Source organism: Rhea pennata, chromosome 4, assembly GCF_028389875.1.
Source record: "Rhea pennata isolate bPtePen1 chromosome 4, bPtePen1.pri, whole genome shotgun sequence".
Taxonomy (NCBI): Eukaryota; Metazoa; Chordata; class Aves; order Rheiformes; family Rheidae; genus Rhea; species Rhea pennata.
Window position 1 is genome coordinate 46,287,929 of NC_084666.1, and position 19,178 is coordinate 46,307,106.

At 37.8% G+C, this 19,178-nt stretch overlaps 1 protein-coding gene across 1 annotated transcript in view; it reads left to right on the plus strand.

The window, feature by feature from the left end:
- Positions 1–19,178, plus strand: part of DCHS2 (dachsous cadherin-related 2) — a 104,742-nt gene that overhangs the window by 17,383 nt on the left and 68,181 nt on the right. The gene's annotated exons all lie outside the window — the stretch shown is intronic.

Sequence of the window (19,178 nt, forward strand, 5' to 3'; positions counted from 1 at the left end):
ATTCTGGTGAGACACTGTAGAATGCTTGGATATTTCCCAGGGAGTTTATGACAAGAAAACCTGAAAACGGAATTATCATTCAGAACTAGGACCAAGGAAAGAAAAGTTGAAAGAGAAGAGATAGGAGGGCAAGGTTCGGTTTCACAGAGGTCGACAGGGGTTGACCAGTGAAGGACTCTCAGTGAAGCTGTAGAAATAGATTAAAAATGTGAAAATCTTCAGGAACGTTTCTGCCTGTGGGAACACTGAGGTGAAACTTCCCTGGCACTTGCTGAGAACGGTAACTGGTTACCTCAGGACCTAACTGCTTTGTCCAGACGTTGGCAGGCGTAAAGAGCACGGCCTCAGCTGCGTTCACTGCAGCGGGGCGTAACGCTCAGCCAGTTAACAGCCTAATTCATTCCATTTCTGCATCAGAGATTATTAGTGTATTCGTTCACATTCCCTGGAAATTCCACCTGTTCAAGATTAAATGTGCCACTTGCCTTCATTTCCCACTCCGTGGCGTATTATATCACTGATCTCTTTACCCATTAGTGATTCTTTGGCTAGTATACGTTACAAACAGGGAAAGGGAAAGGCATGAGAAAGAGGTTTCCGGAAACTTAAAACTGTATTGCAATTAAAATCTTAATAAATGTTCATAACAGATACATTGAATGTCTGTTCATCACAAAGGCGGGTACCTTGTTAATTGTATGTGGGAGACGCTTTTGGTGATTTAAGGTTTTTGTAACTCTCTCTGAGTGTATTTTCCTTTAACAGGGATCGTATTTCAGTGAACACTGGCCAACTGGTGTTCATGCTGTTGCATTCTGGTATTAGAAGTGAACGGGTTTAACAAGGTATTAGATGGCTGTGTGTGCAATCTTTTTTTTTTTTTTAGCTGTTTTCATAGTAGATGAAAGTTAAGCTATTGAGATGTGGTAAGCCTGCATAGTTTAAAACTACCAGATTATACTGTAGTGAGGTTTACAACAACGTGTTAGCGTTAACCTGCTGTGGAATGGAAGTGGTCAAATGTTCTGCCATTCATCAGCTTTATTATTTGACTTGGAAATCCTCTTTATGTCAGACTGCCGAGCGCCGGCACAGCAAAAGCTTTTTATTTTTAGATATTAGTAGAGATGGTACCCAGAAAATGTCTGGAATATCCAGCAAGTATTTCAAACAGAAATTTGGTGAATTTTAGATATCAATATTTTCCATAGGAGTTGTTGTTTTTTTTTTATCTATGACATTAATGTTTTTGATGAGAGGTAATTAAAAATAATATTTAGTTACCTTTCCCACTTCACCAATGCTGGGGCCCAGGTCTGAGCCAAATCTAGCCTGGAGGAAAGCCTCGTGCCTTTAAAGCCAGTAATACAGAAGGCAGAAAGAGCACACCCACGCTACTCAGGCCTTTACGCAGACATACTTTCAGGTAAGCCAGTGTTAGTGAGCAGTAGGTGGAACGGTTGGTAATGCTTAAATCTCTCTGGAAGTGGGAGTTCTTTGCTGCCAACCCGCTGCGCAAACCGCAAAACATGTTTTGTTTCTTGTTCTCTATTTCAAAATTTTATCAGGGTGCATAGTATTTCAGTGCCTTGACCATGGGATTAATTTATTTTTCTTACTTGATTTGCAACTGAAACTGATTCATCGTATTAAATTGTCTTGTAAATTCTGCCTGGAAAGCTATCTTCTAAAGGTCACCCATACAAAATACATGCGTTACTGCACTGCTTTTTTATGCCATGAAACTCTTCACATTGTAAGTAATAAGATGGTAAACTGACAGGTGTATGAACTGTAAAGACTGATTTTTGATAGAATAACATTTCCAAATATATAATGAGGTTTTACTTGCGTGGTGTTTCCTTTTAATTGTGCCTGTTAGCCCTTTGCTTTGTAGAATCATATTGGAATATTTCACAGTGTGAAGCAGATTGGTGACTTGTTCTGTCTGCTGTTAAAGAATTTGCTCAAATGAAAAATGTGCTTTTAATAATACAGATGGCAATAGATTCTTGAAAAAGCTTTTATGGTTATTGTCAGCAACATTTGCATTTTCATGCTTCAGAGTCAGGAACACTTAGTAACATCAACGTGACAAATGCCGAACATTTAGTGCTGTCATGATGCGTTTTTGGTGTGTGGCAGGGTGTCTCTTTTTCTAATTAAGTCAAATAAAGATACTTTCTATTTTTGTCATTCTGTAGCATGGCTGATAAATCTCAAACACAGTCTTATCCAAGATAATAGTCAGTCTGTTTCATTCCTGCAGAGAATTATCAAGATGTATTGGCAAACTTCAAAATAGCAAAGCTTTGCCTGTCGATGTCATATTTTGATATCAAAATACAAATTTTCTACTGTATTCCTGGCCATGAGCATTCTCTACTCCTCTAGTTCAATAATTGCAGAGTTTACTGTATAGTCCTAGTTCTGAATTCCTTGTCCACTCAATCTGGAAGTTTTAACTGGTTAAAAAGTTGTGAAAAATGGCCCTTAGTGAGGATTTTTCACGCATGCGATCCTATTACTGCAGTCATTCTTCATTCTCCCTTTTAGTACTGTGTGACTTTTCTGGAAAGAGAACAGACGTGTTCCGCTGAAAACACGTTTTGCTGAAGCTCTTGATTGCCCTATTTGGAGAATGCTGTTCAAAGTATTAGAGTAATGGAAAACTCTAGGACACTTTTCGTCCCTTTTTAGAGGGACAAAAGGAATGATACTGTTCAAAATGTATACAAAATGATCATACCAGAGGGACTCTCTTCTTCCAGTTCTCTTCTTGTAATGTCATGTCTTGTCCTGTCCTATGTCCATGATAATGGCAGGTATCAGAGGCTTTACTGAGACACTTAAGTACCTGTAATTACATAGTAATCTAGGCTCTGTGAGGAATATAGATTGAGACCACTTGCAATTGTATCATAATTGGTTCTCTGTCTGTTATAATACTATTCCTTTTTACTCAGGTCTAGCTTTGAATAATGTACTCATGTTGTCAACGAGACAGCTTAAACTCCAATACCACAGTCGACCTAGTCATGAAGAGCAGCAAAAATTCAACATCCTTGCATCTGGCCTTTAGGTTTTCATTTGGTGCTGAAACTTGACAACTCTATTTTCATTAGTGTTAAAATACAAGTTTGTTATAACTTTTAGTAAATATTTTAAGGTTTTCTAATTTATCATTTTTGTTGTGAACTTTTCTCTGTATTGTGTGATATTGTGAGGATAGCTATTTTGAACAAATCTTTTGTGTGTGTTTATGTACACACACGTGAACACACACACACTCTCACTGCATCTTGATTTCACAGTTTGAGTCCAAGGACATATAATGTAAGAATCAAAGTCCGAATTCTGAAAGCTTCAGGAATTGGTAAAACTTTGTGAGACTATTTTAGTTCACAGTAGTTGTCAAATTTCCAGATGTCTTCATTGCAGGAAGAATTCCACATCAGCTGTGTAGATTGCCTAAGTATCTCATAGATACTGTTATTCAGCAACCATTCTAAAATAAATTGAAAGCCACACATTTTATACCTTTAAAATGACAATGGGCAGTGTTTTATTACAGAATGAAATTTGCTTTCTTCTGGAGATCAGCAGCTGTAGTGTGTCCAACTGCCTTCATCTGAGGAGCTCCAAAACAAACAGGTCAGGTCCTATCATGAAAAGGAAACCACCCACCCACTTTCTTTGTAAAACAGTATACTGACTCCTAACTATGAAATCAGGGCTCTAAAGAGAATGAGAAATTTAACAGCTGCTTTTTAGTTTCTTGTAAGAAGGCTCACATGCTTCCATGAGGCTTGCATTCATTGTCCTTAGATAGCAAGAAACTTGAGTGCTTGAAAAAAATTCTCATTCCTTCTGCTTGTCTAGATGTTATTCTCTGTATTGGGATGATGACTGGTTACTTGGCTGCTTATACTTGGCTCCAACTTTGTAGAGGTTGAATAGACGTCCTAAGACTTGTTTTCAGGAGCAACTTTGTTATTAAGGCTACATGACAAAAGTTAATGTGGATTTCTTTGGAGGGAGGCACTGTGAGAACTCTGTGGGGTAGAATTTGAAAGAAAATATAAAAGTATTTTCTCCACCCTGGCATTAGAAGCATGGCAGATGCAATTACACTAACGAAGGAATGCTGCGTGCATTATCTTCTGGGACAAAAGCAGGCAGTGTTGGCAAGCTCTAGGGCCTGCATAACTGACCTGCTTCTTCTCTGGAGTCTCAAGTGTTTATGTAGCATGACAGCCAGAGCTTTGGTGTCACTTTCTTATTCAGACCATTGTGTTGTAAGCCTGGTACTACTAGATGACATACACAAAGAAGCTATTAAAGTGTTAAATGAGACAGTGCTGTATAGCATTAATGATTGGAGGAGGAGCCCATTAAGTGCTGTTTTTATTTGCTGGCCTGTGAAAAAATCTGTTCTTCCTAAGCATGTTGAATACTATAAGAGTGCTTATTTTCATAATATATCTTTGTGAAATTTTGGTTTAAAGGATACATATGTCTGTTTAACTGGTTGAAATCACCATATTGAAATCACTTCTGACCTTCAGTGTGGTGATGTAATATTCTAAAAAGTATTATACTCTTCTGGTGAACTGCATTCTGTATGGGTTTGAATGTGTGTGTATCTGTAAGAATATATGAACTTTGTATATAGTACACGCTTTATATATATTTGATGTTTCAAAATGGTTTAATGTTTTTACCTTTGTCTGTAGTTATAGCCACATAGTCTTGTTAGGTCAATGAGACTTCATAGATAGAGTAAGGGAAGAACTTTGAGGATAAGTATAGAGGATAAATAAGGATAAGTAGGACAAATATATGAGAATTCTTTGTCCTCAACAGGTCATCAGATCTACACCTTCCTGTAATGAGTGTTGGCAACACCTTTTCTTCCTTTCAAGGCTCAAAATACCAGCGATTCTTTCTTTGGCTGTAATTCTAGAGTAATTTTCTCCTTTCTCTCTCTCTTCCCTCCCACTCCCCTTCCTGTTTACATACCTGTTTTCTCCATAAGTGTCCCCCAGATTCTTCAGAACCTGCTACTGCATCTTAGTATTTCCCTTAGAGAGAGTTTAATCCATTATAACATGGGACTTTACTGAACTGTAACTACAGATTCTTCCCACTAAACTGCCATGACACTGTTTGTTGCTTTATTATGAAGAGAAGTTCTGTAGTCATCTGGAAGGAATTTAATTTTGTTCAAGGGGAAGACTTATACATCTGTCTCTCTTAAAATCTAGTGGTGCCTCTTACCACGGTATTTGTTTGCCTAAGGGAACACAGATCTATTCTTTCTCCCGTCTTTTGAAAGTGATGACTAGCTTGTGTTGTTTACTTTGGGGGGATTTGGTTTTAGCTATTGTTGTCAAAGGAGCAGTTTAAGGAAAAAAATTGTTTTCTCTTTGGATAAAGCTGAGGTTTGTTGTCCTCATCTTTTCTGGAAATGATCCCCAAATATTTGGGCCCATCATAGAATAAAGCATTTGAGCATGTAACCTTAAATTGATGGTTCTGTCATTTTAGAAAAGCAATTTCTCCAGCCATTTAGCTCCAGCAGAGCCATTTCCAGTGAAGAAGTCTGAAGATAAGAATGAGAGTCTTGAATGTGAACTGTTATGTGATGGAGAGTTAATGAAAGGACGAATTGAGAAGAGGCATTGCCTGGTGACTTTGGCTGCTGAACAGCTGCCTTCTCATCTGGCTGGAGCTTTTCCAAGATGTGCAGCTGTGGGTGGTCTGTTACCTGCTCCGTTGCAGCCCAAGTAGTGAGGCCCAAAGGTCAAAAACTTGTGGATCACTGGGGTTAAATCTGACTGTAGTAGGAATGGGACAATCCATGTAGTTCTGGCCTCTTGAGTATTTGGAAAGAATGATAAATTCAGATGAATCACAAAACTGGTAGCCTAATGTTCTGTGGTGAGATTATATTTGATACGGGTGAGATTAAAAAGGTGGTAGGGTCCTCTAGCAACTTGTCTTCTTCACTAACTTCATGCTAGCATTACCAGGATTCAGCTAGCAAATCTTACTCAAATCTTAGAAAACTAGGAAATGGTGCCCTTAGATTTGATAGAGAGGGATATTAGTGGTATAAGCCACATATTTATTTTTTTCCTATTGGTTTTATGGAGTGCAAGTAGGAATTTATTACGATTTTCGGAAAAGAATTCTGAAAGCATCTCAGTGTCGGCCTAATAATCCCTGTGATGCGCTTGTGGCAGCAACGTTCCCAGCTGGGAGGAATCCCAGTTCTTGGCAGTTACAGTGTAGACTTGGAGGCAATTCTTGTCAAGTCTCTTACTTGACTTGCTCAGGAATTGGGAGGTTATGTTACAGATAGTAGGTAAATGGGGGAGTTGAATAAATGGAGAATTAAATATGGCATGCTTCAGAGGGGACCCTTCTCAAAACAGTTTTAAAAGGGAATACGGTGTAATTGTAAAACGAGGGTTTAAGCTTGTCGTTATTCTGCAAACCAGAATTGTTAGGAATAGTTTTGTAGTGTGTTACTAATGAATGTTTTTGTTGGTAGCTAAGCAAAAAAGACCAAAAGTATATGGATAATGAAGTCTCCTCTGTCCTGTTAGTGTGTTCATTTATGGTTGGCACTGAGAAGCATCAACAGGAACTTGTCCTCTCTGAAGATAAGAGGGTTTTCATTTTGTCAGTGCTATTACATTTGGTTTCCATAAGGCCTCAGACTATGTTAAGGGAATATCTGAGAGTTTCCCATAAAAAACTCATAAAGACTCATTACAGTTGTTTACTTTAAAAGATCCAGATACAGTTGTTCACATGACATTATCTGCACACAAAATGACTGCTGTATGAACTTTAAAGTTTGATAATAGTAGTATGTAACTGAGGACAGGTTAACTCAATAGACAAAATAATAATAGTTATTTTACTCAGATTAAAGTCTGAAAAAGCAGGAAGATCTGTTTAGATATGGTTCAGCCAAAGAAAATAGGGACCAAGACCTCAACAGTAGCTGAGATTTATGAGATTCTGGTGCTCACTGAAAAAGTTTTTATCAAGTATACACTAGCTTAAAATCAATTTAACATTTGTAACTTTACATCTATATTCTAACTTGCGTATGTATTTAAGCATGTTAATGTGAGACAGCTGCTGCAGCTTCGTGCAGAGACAAAGTTTGCATGAAGAACCTCTTTTCATATAATAGAGAGAATTTGGTACTATTCATATTTAAGGTGTTGTAGCAAAATGCTGTTTTGCCACAGGACTTTCTCTCAGCAATAAGCAAATAGTAAGTTACATTTCATTTAGAAGATGCAAGTTTCTTTTCTCAGTTTCCCACCTCAGTTGGGAAATTATCATGTTCCATTCAATATTTATTGACTGCTTTTATTGCTGAAAACTGTTACTTCAAATAAACAAGTAGAAGTGAGTTACAGGAGGAAAGTTTTTACACTTCATGAATCTTACAGCACGTTTAATTCCTGAAATGCATATTTTTCCCTGTTAGCATCCAACATTTGGGCACTAGTATGAATTGTGGGTAAGGTACTCTGTAGCATTATCAAACCACCAGTGCAGAAGAAATACATGGAGCATTTGAGGGAGGTGATTGTCCCCCCATGTACTGCTATGCCACAGCAGATCTGTTTTGGCTACTGCAGACAAAAGTCCTAAAAGCACTTCCTAAACAGAAATTATCAAGCTGGGGTTCTAGCAGTCTCATCCTTAACAGCAGTCACCACCATCCTGCCAAAGTCCCCAGAAATACAAAGCTCTTACGGAGTTATATTCCAAAGCGCTTGATCCTTCCAGGCTTCCAGTGTGTTGTGTCTGTCTCTTTCTTTATTTTGCAGAACACTGTTAACATTTACTAGTAATTTATTTTTTCTGTCTTTAGGATAGACTTCTTGGTAGGATTGATCTGGGCACAGGTATAAGTGTGTGCAAGCAAGAATTTTATTTTCTCATTGATACTATTGCTATGCAGTGATATTTTCTATACTGGGTGTGAAATGAGCCCTGAGAAAGGCAAAGAATTTGCATTCCTTCTTCTTTAAATACCTAAGCTGATTACATGATAAAGCTTAGCATTGCTCTTTCAAAATTCCCATGGCTATTTCTAGCATATTAAAGAATAGTGGAATTCTGTGCAAAGGGAAGGATTATTAAAGGAGGTTAAACATAGCACTACACAGTTTTCTTGTAAATTTCTATCAAATTTCAATTTTTCCATAATAAATGAGAAATCTTATAATACTGTTTATTTATAAAAGCTGTTGCTGAAGGGTTTTTGAATATATTGTGAATTGGGGAAATATTACTATCCCTATTGAACTGGTAAGTATAAAGGGAGAGAGAAATTAAGCAACCTTGTGAGCTTACAGGAGTTATTCGTGAGAACAAATTAGTATTGCCATTTTTATTAATGAGAAGGTGGTATTTCATATATACCAGAAGGAGGATGAAGGAGAAGCCAGGGTGTGTTACTAGGCTGGGGTACTGAAAAAGAAACAGATTGTAAGCAACATTCACCTGATTTACTTACCCTGTCCCTTCTGCTTTTGGTCACTTCTACAGAATTTAGTAGAAATGAAGTGAATAGGGTTCTACAGAAAAGAATGTAAAAATATCATTGAATTTAGTAGATCTGTTTGCTGTTTTAGCTCTTTGAACCAATATATAGAATATATGTACCTCTGTATGTATATATACATGTCAGAAAATAATTCAGAGAAGACAATCTGATTTCTGTTGCTTTCTATGGTATTATTCCCAATCTAGTTTTTATTTTGAAAATGAAAGGAAAGACTGCTTTAGCTACTTTTTAGTCTTATCTTTTCAGGACAACTATAGCACAAGCATGTATGCTATGACCCTGTTGCTATGACATAGGAGGAGTGACAGTCATTGGTGGCCTAAACTCACTGTTCTTAGGACAAGAAGAGGGTAAATTTAGTTCTGATTACAGAGCAGATGAACTGTCTCTCAGTACTTTGCTGTATTGTCGGCCATTCTAACTGCAATAATACATATAATATTATAGTCCATCAGAGCTCTACTTTGACAGCAGATGCATAAATGTCTGTGTACAGAGCTCTAGTGGGGTCACTGGGAATTTTTCAGTCAGTGTAATGAACCTTTTTAATTTGTGTAATTAAATGTGAAGAAGGAAATTGAATTCTGTAGAGCAGAAGTGAATGAAAAGGTTGCAAAAATTAGACTGTGATCTTAGTGTTGGACAAGTAATAGAAGAACCAGGAGATGATATGTAGGGTCTTTTAAGCATTAGTTATGTTTAACTGACAAATCTGTCTCCTTTGGCTTTACTGGCGACTGCTTAAATAATTCGAAAAGGTTCATAAAGTTCACTTAAATTAGCCATAATTGTGTGTTCCTTGCACAAGATCTAGGAAGAAGCCTTAGGTGCTTCCTTTCCTTAATTTGTCAACTTGGATTTTGTATTGCAAAGTATGGTTAGAAGTGGTGCTTGTAGAGTAGCGTATGTATTTGCCTGATGTTTTCTCCTGACGATGGGATTGTTCTGTGGGTGAAGAACATGACACTTCCTGTGCACAAGTTTCTCAGACCCAGGGAAACCATTGTAAACTGTCGCGAGTGAGAGAACAGAAATGTAAGTCTTACTGTTCAATATTGCAGTGCCTTTGGAGACCGTGCTGCCCTAGCAGATGGGGAATGCATTGTTGAAAGTTTTGTCATTCACTGAGAACACAATGTGTTATTTTTATTGTGGTCTTTATTTTATTTTTTTAAAAAAATCTCTTTATTTTACTTGCAAATCTTATTGAGCATGCTGCAATTGTGCAGATTACTGTTAAAATCGACTACTTGGCATGCATGTCCTGCTGTGTGGCAATCCTATTTTCAGCTTTCAAGAAACATCCATTTTTTTTCTGTAGGGTGTTTATGTGTGTGTTTATAATATAAAGTAGTTATACCAGGAATTGTTAAAGACAGTGTTCATGAGATTTGGCTGCTACTGACATGGTGACTGTTTTTGCTATTTCTAAATAGATTTCTGATCTGTTATGCATTCACTTCAAAACATATTCATCCCACCTCTGCTTCTGCAGATGCAATGTGCATTATCAGATGTATGTATATATGCTGGGCTCTTGGATCATTAGGTTACAGCAGTGAAAGCTCAAATGACAGGTTCTGAATCTTAATGGAGCACAGAGCATGGCAGCCCTATAGAGATTATATTTCTGTTTCCTGTCACAAAAACCCGTGTCTGCGAAGCACAGCAGTTGACTGCTCAAGTGTGCAGATTTCTCTGATTCTGATGAGGAACTTATGAGATGGACTGTTTACTTTGTGCTAGAGCATGTGATTTCCCACTAAAACCCATCACTCTCAGCATGATTTATTCTGTCACACATTTCTATTACATCTTTTTTTAACACCTTATAAGAGGAATCACATTTTAAAATCTGTGTTAGTTAACTACTTTTTTGATGTTGTCTCTCTTTTCCCACTCTTAGTTTTTATCTCCATCTGCAAAGTCCAGTTCTCTAATGGTAGCTCACACATACGTTCACATAGTGTTTTTTCCCTTGGGTTTGAAGTGTTTTCTTTTTAATCTTGCAGTGAAGGCACGGGGTTTAACTCCAACTGCACGCCTGCCCTTCCTGGGTCACTTCTCTGCTGGAGTTAAATTCAGCTGTGCAGATGTCACGCTTACTTTAGGCCACAAGTATTACTCCATTATTTCCTAACATCAATTATCGTTGTTGAGCCTTTCTAATAGTTACATTTCAGTTCTAGTGCGTGTACCACTATGCCTCCTATCCATTGATCTGCACACTGGATGCTTCTAGTGTTGCAGTAAACGGTGTATTCCCAAATTTGAAACATCTGCCAATTAGTAAGCTCTGTACCTCATGGTGAAGTGAACCTAAACTGCAGAAGTATTTGCTTTTGTATAGCACTTGATTATGCTATAGCAGTGTCTGTTAATGCACCTGTCTGTTGAGACCTTACTACATTGCCTGTGGACAGATAGGCATCAAAGATTACTAGATCATCATCGGTGGGGAGAGCTCTCTACTGACACTCTCCACCAGTTTGTAGGACGCTGTCAGAGACCGATTCCACCTTACTACAGTGCTGATCAATATGAGCTTCATAGTCAGTCAAAGGGATTTTAAAATACTGATTCAAGCACAATCCCTGCTCCTGGGCTTTCTTCGCTACCTCAGTCTGCATCCTCTGCCTCTAGTGCAAGGACTTCTTCTGAGGGCCAGGAGCCTCTCTGACATGATGTTTGTCTGACATTGGTGCTGCTGGCTGAGAGAGATGTCTGACGTCCTCTGCCTTTCTGTTGTCCCAGCATCAATTTCCAGGTACTCATTTCTCCTCTGGAGAGAAATGGCACCTACAGAAAGGCTTTGTCCTAAGTGCCTCTCCTCCATGCTGTGTCAGGAGGTTGTGCATCATCTACTGTGTAGCCAGCTCAGGGTTGGATTCTGCAATATCAGAAACATTGCAGCAATTCAAGGTTATTAAGAACATATTCTGCTTGCTTTTATTTGTCTGGGCAGGGGGAGGAAGGAACCTCAGCTGCATTTCGGATATTCCCCATTGATTATTTTGCAGCTGAAAGTCCAGTCCCTGAGAAGAAGCTGTCAGTACAGTTTATTAGGCTGAACTCTGCCCTTTTCAAGGTAGTCGGTTGTCTTCTAACTATTTCAAGAAACTGCAATGTACTATCCTGTGTATACTACAAGATGCATAACTTCCAGATATAATCTGGAGCTTTCTATTCCTTGTATAGCAACATACAAAGATACTCCATTAAGTTGAAAAGACATAAATTAAAAAGAAGATGAGAAACAATTCTTCCTGCATAGGAAACTTGTCGCCATGGCATGTCCTTGAAGTGAATAATTTAACATGTTTGGAGAAAGCTTAGATTTTGATGTGTATAACATAAGTAAAGACAATTCAAAAAAGTTTGGGAAAGAATACAAAGCTGAGCTTTGTTCATTAACCAGTTTAACTATTAAATTTATGTTGAATCTTTCAAAAATATACATAAACAGGAACAAGATACTGGACTAAAGAATCAGTCATTCTGTTCTGGTCTGGAACAGAAATATTATATGTTTCTATAATGTCCCTTCAAAAGGTACAGTTTCACTTGGGGAAGAAGGCAGTAAAGTAGGGGGGTAATACTGTGGCGGGACAAACCAGAAAAACAGGCTCTAATTTTGTGCATTGGAACAGCATTTTGAGAATAAAATACCATAGTGTATTTACAGGCAGACTGGAAGTCAGTGGAGCAAAGTGGAAAGAGCGCACACACTGTAGCCCAGATATCCCCGTCTATATACTAATGTTCTTTAGTGTCTCTTGTGTGGCTGAAATATAATAGCTCTGTTGTGAAATTTTAGCTACTGTGATTCCCATTTGTTTAGTTTAACAGGAGCCAGGTCTCTATTAGAAATTTTGTTTTACAAGTTTAATGAAAAGACTGTTGCTATGTATATGCTATATAGCTGCAGGTGAGGAGAAACTACTGCTCTCTAGAGATATAGGAAAAGATGGACCCTAGGTTCGGAGTGAAATGACAGGTCAAAGGCAGGGAAAAAAACAAGCTCTATTTTTTGGCCAGATGGTGAAAAGCTCTAATAAAAGCAGCTGAGATTAATGAGCATTGTGGACAGGTACCAGTAATATTCGTGAGAGATGGAAGTAGTTGAGAACAGAATCTCGTTATTCAGCAATTCCGTATTCTGAGTTCTAATATGTCTTCTTAGTCTCTGCAGAAAATAGAGGAACATTACACAACAGTGAAAATTAAACAGCTACAAATTTAGCACATAGAGATGACGAAGTTACAGGGATTCTTTTGGCTTAAGAATATTTGGTCTGTTTATAGTTTAAATACCATGCTACAAATGATCTCATCCACTGATCTGAGAAAAATGTAATGAGGAAATAGAGGATGGAATAGATTGTCTAAAAGTAGCACATGTGATAAAGTGATTTAGTATTAGAGACATACTGCCTGAATATTCAGGGAGGCCTCAACCCTGCCTTAACATGTAGATGCAAAAATTCTTCATACACAAGTTGGACATAAAACTTTTTCTGGCATTCCTGAATTTTCAGTTTTTCTTTCTAAAGAGCAGATATTCATAATTGCTTCTACCTGCCAGATCATCTTGCTGTTCTGCTCACTGAAGTTGAAATTTATTTCAGTGAGCTGTTTCAATCACTGAAACAGCTATGTTCAAGATTTTCAAAACTGGTCCTCAAAACAGAGCGTTTCCTTTTTCTAAGAGCAAGCAAAAGACTTCAGAGAATTCTGGAGCTGATCAAATGGATTTAGACATCTGGTGTTCATAATCTCCCACTTCAAAACAATTCGGACTTCTTTTGCTGTGCATAGAAGTATAAGAACTGTGTAGGACTCAAATGTCTTGTTTGTGGGAGAATTCCGTATCAAAAAAAAAAATGTGTGTAAGTGATGTGGCCAATTTATACCCTCTCAGCCCTTTTCATTTCCTTTCCAGAACTTAGTCCATCTGTTGCTTTTAGTAATTAAAATTTGCTGCTTGTACACAGCGTGCTTTCCTTAGATGTTATACTATAAAACTTAGCTGTGTTTTCTGCTCATCACTCTTCTTCAGTTACTCCCACTCAGTATGTTCCCTTTATCTGGTGTATTTTGCAAAGGCCAAAGGTTTGTATGGTATTAGATCATACTCTTTAAAAAACTCTCACTTCATGTGGCAGAAGTTACTGGTAAATGAAGTAGATGGAACTTGAAATGGATATATTGTAATGGATTAGTATCTACTTGTGTGGCAGGTTTATGGCTACAGTAGTAGACATTCCCTCCCTGTTCTCTTTTCTTGCTTTCCTGTTAGTTGGTTCTGTATTATTCTGACCTGATAACTTTTGTAACCTGTGAGTGTTCAGCTTCTCAGCTGTGCAGAGGGATACAGATACGGATCCCGCTTACGGATGCCTGGAACTGAGCCCTTACAGTGCAGATCCTTGACAGAGTGAAGTCTGGCTTTTGCCTCCCAGACCTCACAGCACTTTTCTGCCCCCTCATTTGTGCTGCTCAGGCTTGTATGACTGGACTATGAACAGATCAGGGAGATGATCCAGTTAAAAGCTCATCATAAATTTTTTTGTTTGGTGATCCAAAAGACTAAGCCCTGGATTTCTGTAAGACAGGAAAGTTCTTAAACCACTTATCATCAGCCTAACTATGTTGCTGAATTGTTTCCTTACAGTTTCCTTGTAGTTTTTCTGTGTGTGTATCCATCTGTTGTATCCTGCCGTACATTTTGATTATGAATATTTTGGAGTAGTGGAGTATATTTCTGTTTATTCATCATTCTGATTTTCTTCAAAACTGATTACTAGCAATTAATTTGCTTTTCAATATATCAGTGTAATTAGAGTTAAACCTACACTTTTTCTCCCTCCAAAAAGAAAAAAGAAGTCTGTCTTAATCTTTGACATCAAGGGTCCTCCAAAGCAGATTTTATGAGCCATGAAAGTTTTATCTTGTTTTACTGGAATCAAACCAAATGAACTTGACAAAATACATTGTATAGGAGAGATTCTTAAACTGAAAAATTGGTCTAATGTTTTCTATTCTCTTTGAGTTGCTATCAGAGATGACCACTGTCATAAGTTATGTGGTGAAACTGCCTGCTCTTTTCCTCAAAGTAGTTATGTGGTCACCCACATGTGAATTTCAGTATTGCAAAAGAGCCAGCTTTAAGGCTTCATGCTATCTCAAAGCTAAATCTTGGAAATAGTCTTTACACAGGATGTGAAGTTCACAGCTTTGAGATTTTTGCTCTGCACATAGTAAACTTAATTATTGTATTCTCTGATGCATTTCTGTATACACAAATCTTTTCTCTCCTTTTGCATGTAATTTAAAATATTTACTCTGCTTTTCAATTTATAAAATAGGAGGTACTGTCTTAGGAAAGAAGGTGACCTCTGAGAGGTTTGCAGTCTAGACAGCATACAAATACAGTAAAGGCGATAGGTTATAGAAAACACGACCAGCTGGAGAAGTTCAGCCAGTGTCTATCCCTACCATGATTTTTGCTGGCTTTTAAAAATGTTTCTAGGGAAATACTTTGTGTAGTTCCTTATTCCCAAGTTTACACTTCTTAACGTGTCTTTACAACTTAGCATGTTGAAACACATTCAGTTAAAGAATAAAAAAGGTCCTGTCAGCCGATCCTTCTATTTTTCCCTTTGTGTTCTCCTGGATCCCAGTATCATATTCAGCCCAGCTGTCAGAACAGAGGTGTTAGAGCTCCATACTCTCTTGCCTCCCACATTTGCAATGCCTATAAATCTTTTCTGCGCTATCACCTTTGTGATACTGCCGACATACAACACCCTTGATCAATCCACTGTGAAAATTCTTACTGCCACCTTCATTTCCTCTTGTTTGCAGTGCTGTAGTTCACAGCTCTTGAACACTTAATACTCAGTACGAGCAGTACTACTGCAGTACGATACTATAACCTGCAGTGTTTTGGATTGTGACTACAGTATACTTTAATTTCTAAAATATGTGGCAGCTTGTTCTCTTCAACTATATCTGAAAACTCGAATTTGTCAGCATGTTTTGACTAGATTTTCTTCTAAATCAGCTTGCGTCAATAATAGGTAATTGCTCCCCAGGCCTCGGGTATGGTGCCAATCAACCTCAGCTGTGTTTTCTACAGTAAACTCTTCATTCATTTTTAGTTCCACTTTAGATCAAAGATTCCATGGGCAAAAATTTAGATTGCTAATGCACTCAAAAAAAAAAAAAAAAAAAAAAAAAAAAAAAAAGACTAATAATAATAAGAAAGGTTAAAATCAGGTGGACATTGAATGCATACTAAGGACTCTGGCAGGGAGAAAAAACGCATTTCTACAAATGCAGAAATTAGATACCATTTAATTTTGCTGCCAAAGAGGGTATTCAAGTAACTGAAGTTTATCACAATTGGACCTTCAGATTCATATTGATTTGAAGTAAGCATTTTTGTTTAAATATATCGTTCATTAGTCCTTTGCACGTGCTGTTAAAAATTTAAGAATGCATAATTTACAAGAAGGAGGATAAGCTGCTGAATATAATGGGTTAAACCCTCTGATTTCACGCCCCGAATTAATCACCTATAGTCAATTGCAGATAAATATTAGCATTTACGTGTTTATCTACTTGCAGACACGACTGCTAAATAGAAGCCTTTCAGTATTGTCCCTCACACTAGCTTTTAGGCACAAAAATTAATTAAAATATCTTTCTTTCAAGGGCCAAGTGAATTACTGCTCCGTAATATTGAGGCAGTAGAGTATTGACAGGATACGAGGCTTCTGTTTTTTTATATATTTTGCAGTGGAAATAACTAAGTACAAGACTGGTGAAATACATGTGTTGTAGACTTGATTTACATACAACTGTAGAGTATTTTTAAGGACAGATCTTTGTTCTGTTTTAGTTGAGTGTGAGTTTTGCCTTTACTAGAGTGAATAGTTGGACCTCAGACAAGAACTGCGCTGCGTTGCAGCCTGTGCTGCAGCTGTGGAAGGCAAACTACAAGGACAGTGAAGGAGTGTGAAGGGCTCTGTAACCACGAGACTCTGTGAAGGATTCTTCTATCTGCAGCACCAGAAACTCTGGTTATTACATATATTACATATATATTATTACATATATTATTATTATTATGTCTTACAGCTGTCAGTACTAGTAGAAGCCATTTTAAAATAGGGATGCACTAGAGTGTGTGGTGCACTCCCAGTAGCAGAAACACCTCTTCTGAAATAGAGCGAATTTCAAATGTCCCATGCGGAAGTGGGGAGATCCAGGGAGTACTAAAAAAAGAAGCCAGTTCAAGTAACATGTATCTTTCGGGCCTTCAGTCAGTTTAAAATTCTAATGGAAGCAATGGGCCTTGAGTAAGTTTTAGTTTCATAATTTGCTTTGATACTTTTGATACAATTTCCGTTTTTCCTGTTCTATGTTTCTCAGCCTTCACAAGCCATGTTTTTGTTCAATTGGACTTAATTCAATCCAATTTCAGTATCTTAATGCCAAAATAATTCCTATGAGGGCAGAGAAGTGATTTTTTGATTAAGGCGCTGACTGTGGACTTTAAGGGCATGTTTCTACTAGCAAGTAAAGCAGCCCAGGACTATTCTCTGGCCCAAAGGCCACCTGGCCTGGCGTGGCTTGCAGCTAAATTCTCCTACACCCCTGCAACAGGGTGACTTCATTCAAACTTACTAGTAGGAAAATCCCTGGCATGTGCTGCTTGGCCTTCATTAAAACCGTGCCTGAACCACGCTGGCAGTTTAACAAAAGTTGCACGTGAGTGCACGCCTGTGCCTTTGGCCCATTTTACTTTGTGACTGTGGGTGTAGCTTAAAAAGTAGGTTCAAGTGCAGCCAATCTCTATTGTAGGTTTTCTGTTTAAATTTATGCAGGTTAGTTAACTCTCAGGCCCTAGGATAGTGTGATTTCCAAAGATCTGCTAAGGTCTTCAAACGTATTTGCACAAACAGACTAATGGAAAAAACATAGGATTTACCATCTTTCATGAATAAATAGAAAATGAAACCAGACTGCAGAAGAGAAATTCTTCTTTAATTATCTCCAATAATGACAAACTAAAGGACTAAAAATACTGACTCTTTTAATGTATATTTATTTTTATAAGTTATTTTCTTCCCAAATATTTGTAAATTTAAGTGAAAACTTTCACATTAGAGCGTGTCACAAAAGAACAGAGCTTAATGCAAAACTTCTGTTATTATTTAAAGAGCTTAAGGCAATATAATTGAAGGTGTAATACAAAGCTGTTCTGTTTATTAAAGATTTATTTAATTAATCCAGCGGTTGGATTAAGAGCAGGAGTTTTGCACTTTATCAGTCACTCAATAAATCAATGCAATGCCCAGGCTGCAGCATTTTTACACAGTGCTGTACAGAATCAGAGACTCATGCAGGTTGGAAGGGGCCTACATGGTCGCTAGTCCAGCCCCTCCTCAAAGCCAGGCCAGCAGCAGGTTCAGTCCCGGCTGCACAGGACTTCGTCCAGTCAAATCTTGAAACTTCTGAAGATGGAAACTGTGCAGCCTTTCTGCATAGGTGACCTGTTTCAGTGCTTAATTATTTCATAGTGAAAACATTGCCTTAAATCCAGTGAGTACCTCTTCTATTCCAATTTATGATTGTGGTTGCTCATTCTCCTGCAGTGTACCTTGGGACAGAGCTTGGCTTTGTCTTTTCTGTAACCTTCTCTTAGGCACTGGAGGGCTGCTAGTAAATTCCTCCCCCAAATCTTCTGTTCTCCAGGCTAAAGAAGTGCAGTTCCCTCAGCTTCTTCTCACAGAGTATGTGTATATTGTATGGGCTAAACCTATTGCCATGGTAAATACTTATTAAAATATTTTAAAGGGTTTGTTGATTTCCATCTGTTCATATGTGTTAAAAGTAGGATTTTAGTGTTGGAATAAACTTTCGAGCATGTTCTTTCTTAAAATTTAAAATGCCTGATGGTTTTAAATGGTTTTTTATTTATGCTTCTTAGTTGCCAAATATGCTCCCAACAAATAAAGAGCATTGACCCTTGCTGTTTGTCTAATGTTTTGTGAAGTCCTTAAAACTCAGCTGAGAGAAGATGATACAGCATGTTGAAAGTTATTCCAGGTTTTCATAGGCTTCTGAAAACATCTTTCTTGCATCCCACGTACTGATCTGGTGTCATCTGGTGGTAACACAAGAATATATGCAGCTGGAAAGAAAGAGAGGTACACTATGTTTCTGCTTGGAAATAACCATTTGGTGTTGTGGATTGCACCCTATCTCTTGCTGTCTTAGGCTATTGCCCTGCTCCAGTTCCTAACCATCATCCATTTGAGCTTTTTTCCGGCCATTCATTTCCTTTGTCATCTTAGCACATTTACTTCTCTTTGGTGCCATGTGGTTCAGAGGAACATCCCTCTGAAGGAAGTATTCCTTTAAAGTAGTTGTTTGTGACATATGTTTTGGATTTACAGCAGAATCCATAATGCTTTCAAGATAGAATTAGTATAGCTGAAAATAAAAGATGTGATGCTTACTGGTTATTTAGCATTTATAGCCATATGCAAGACTATATTGA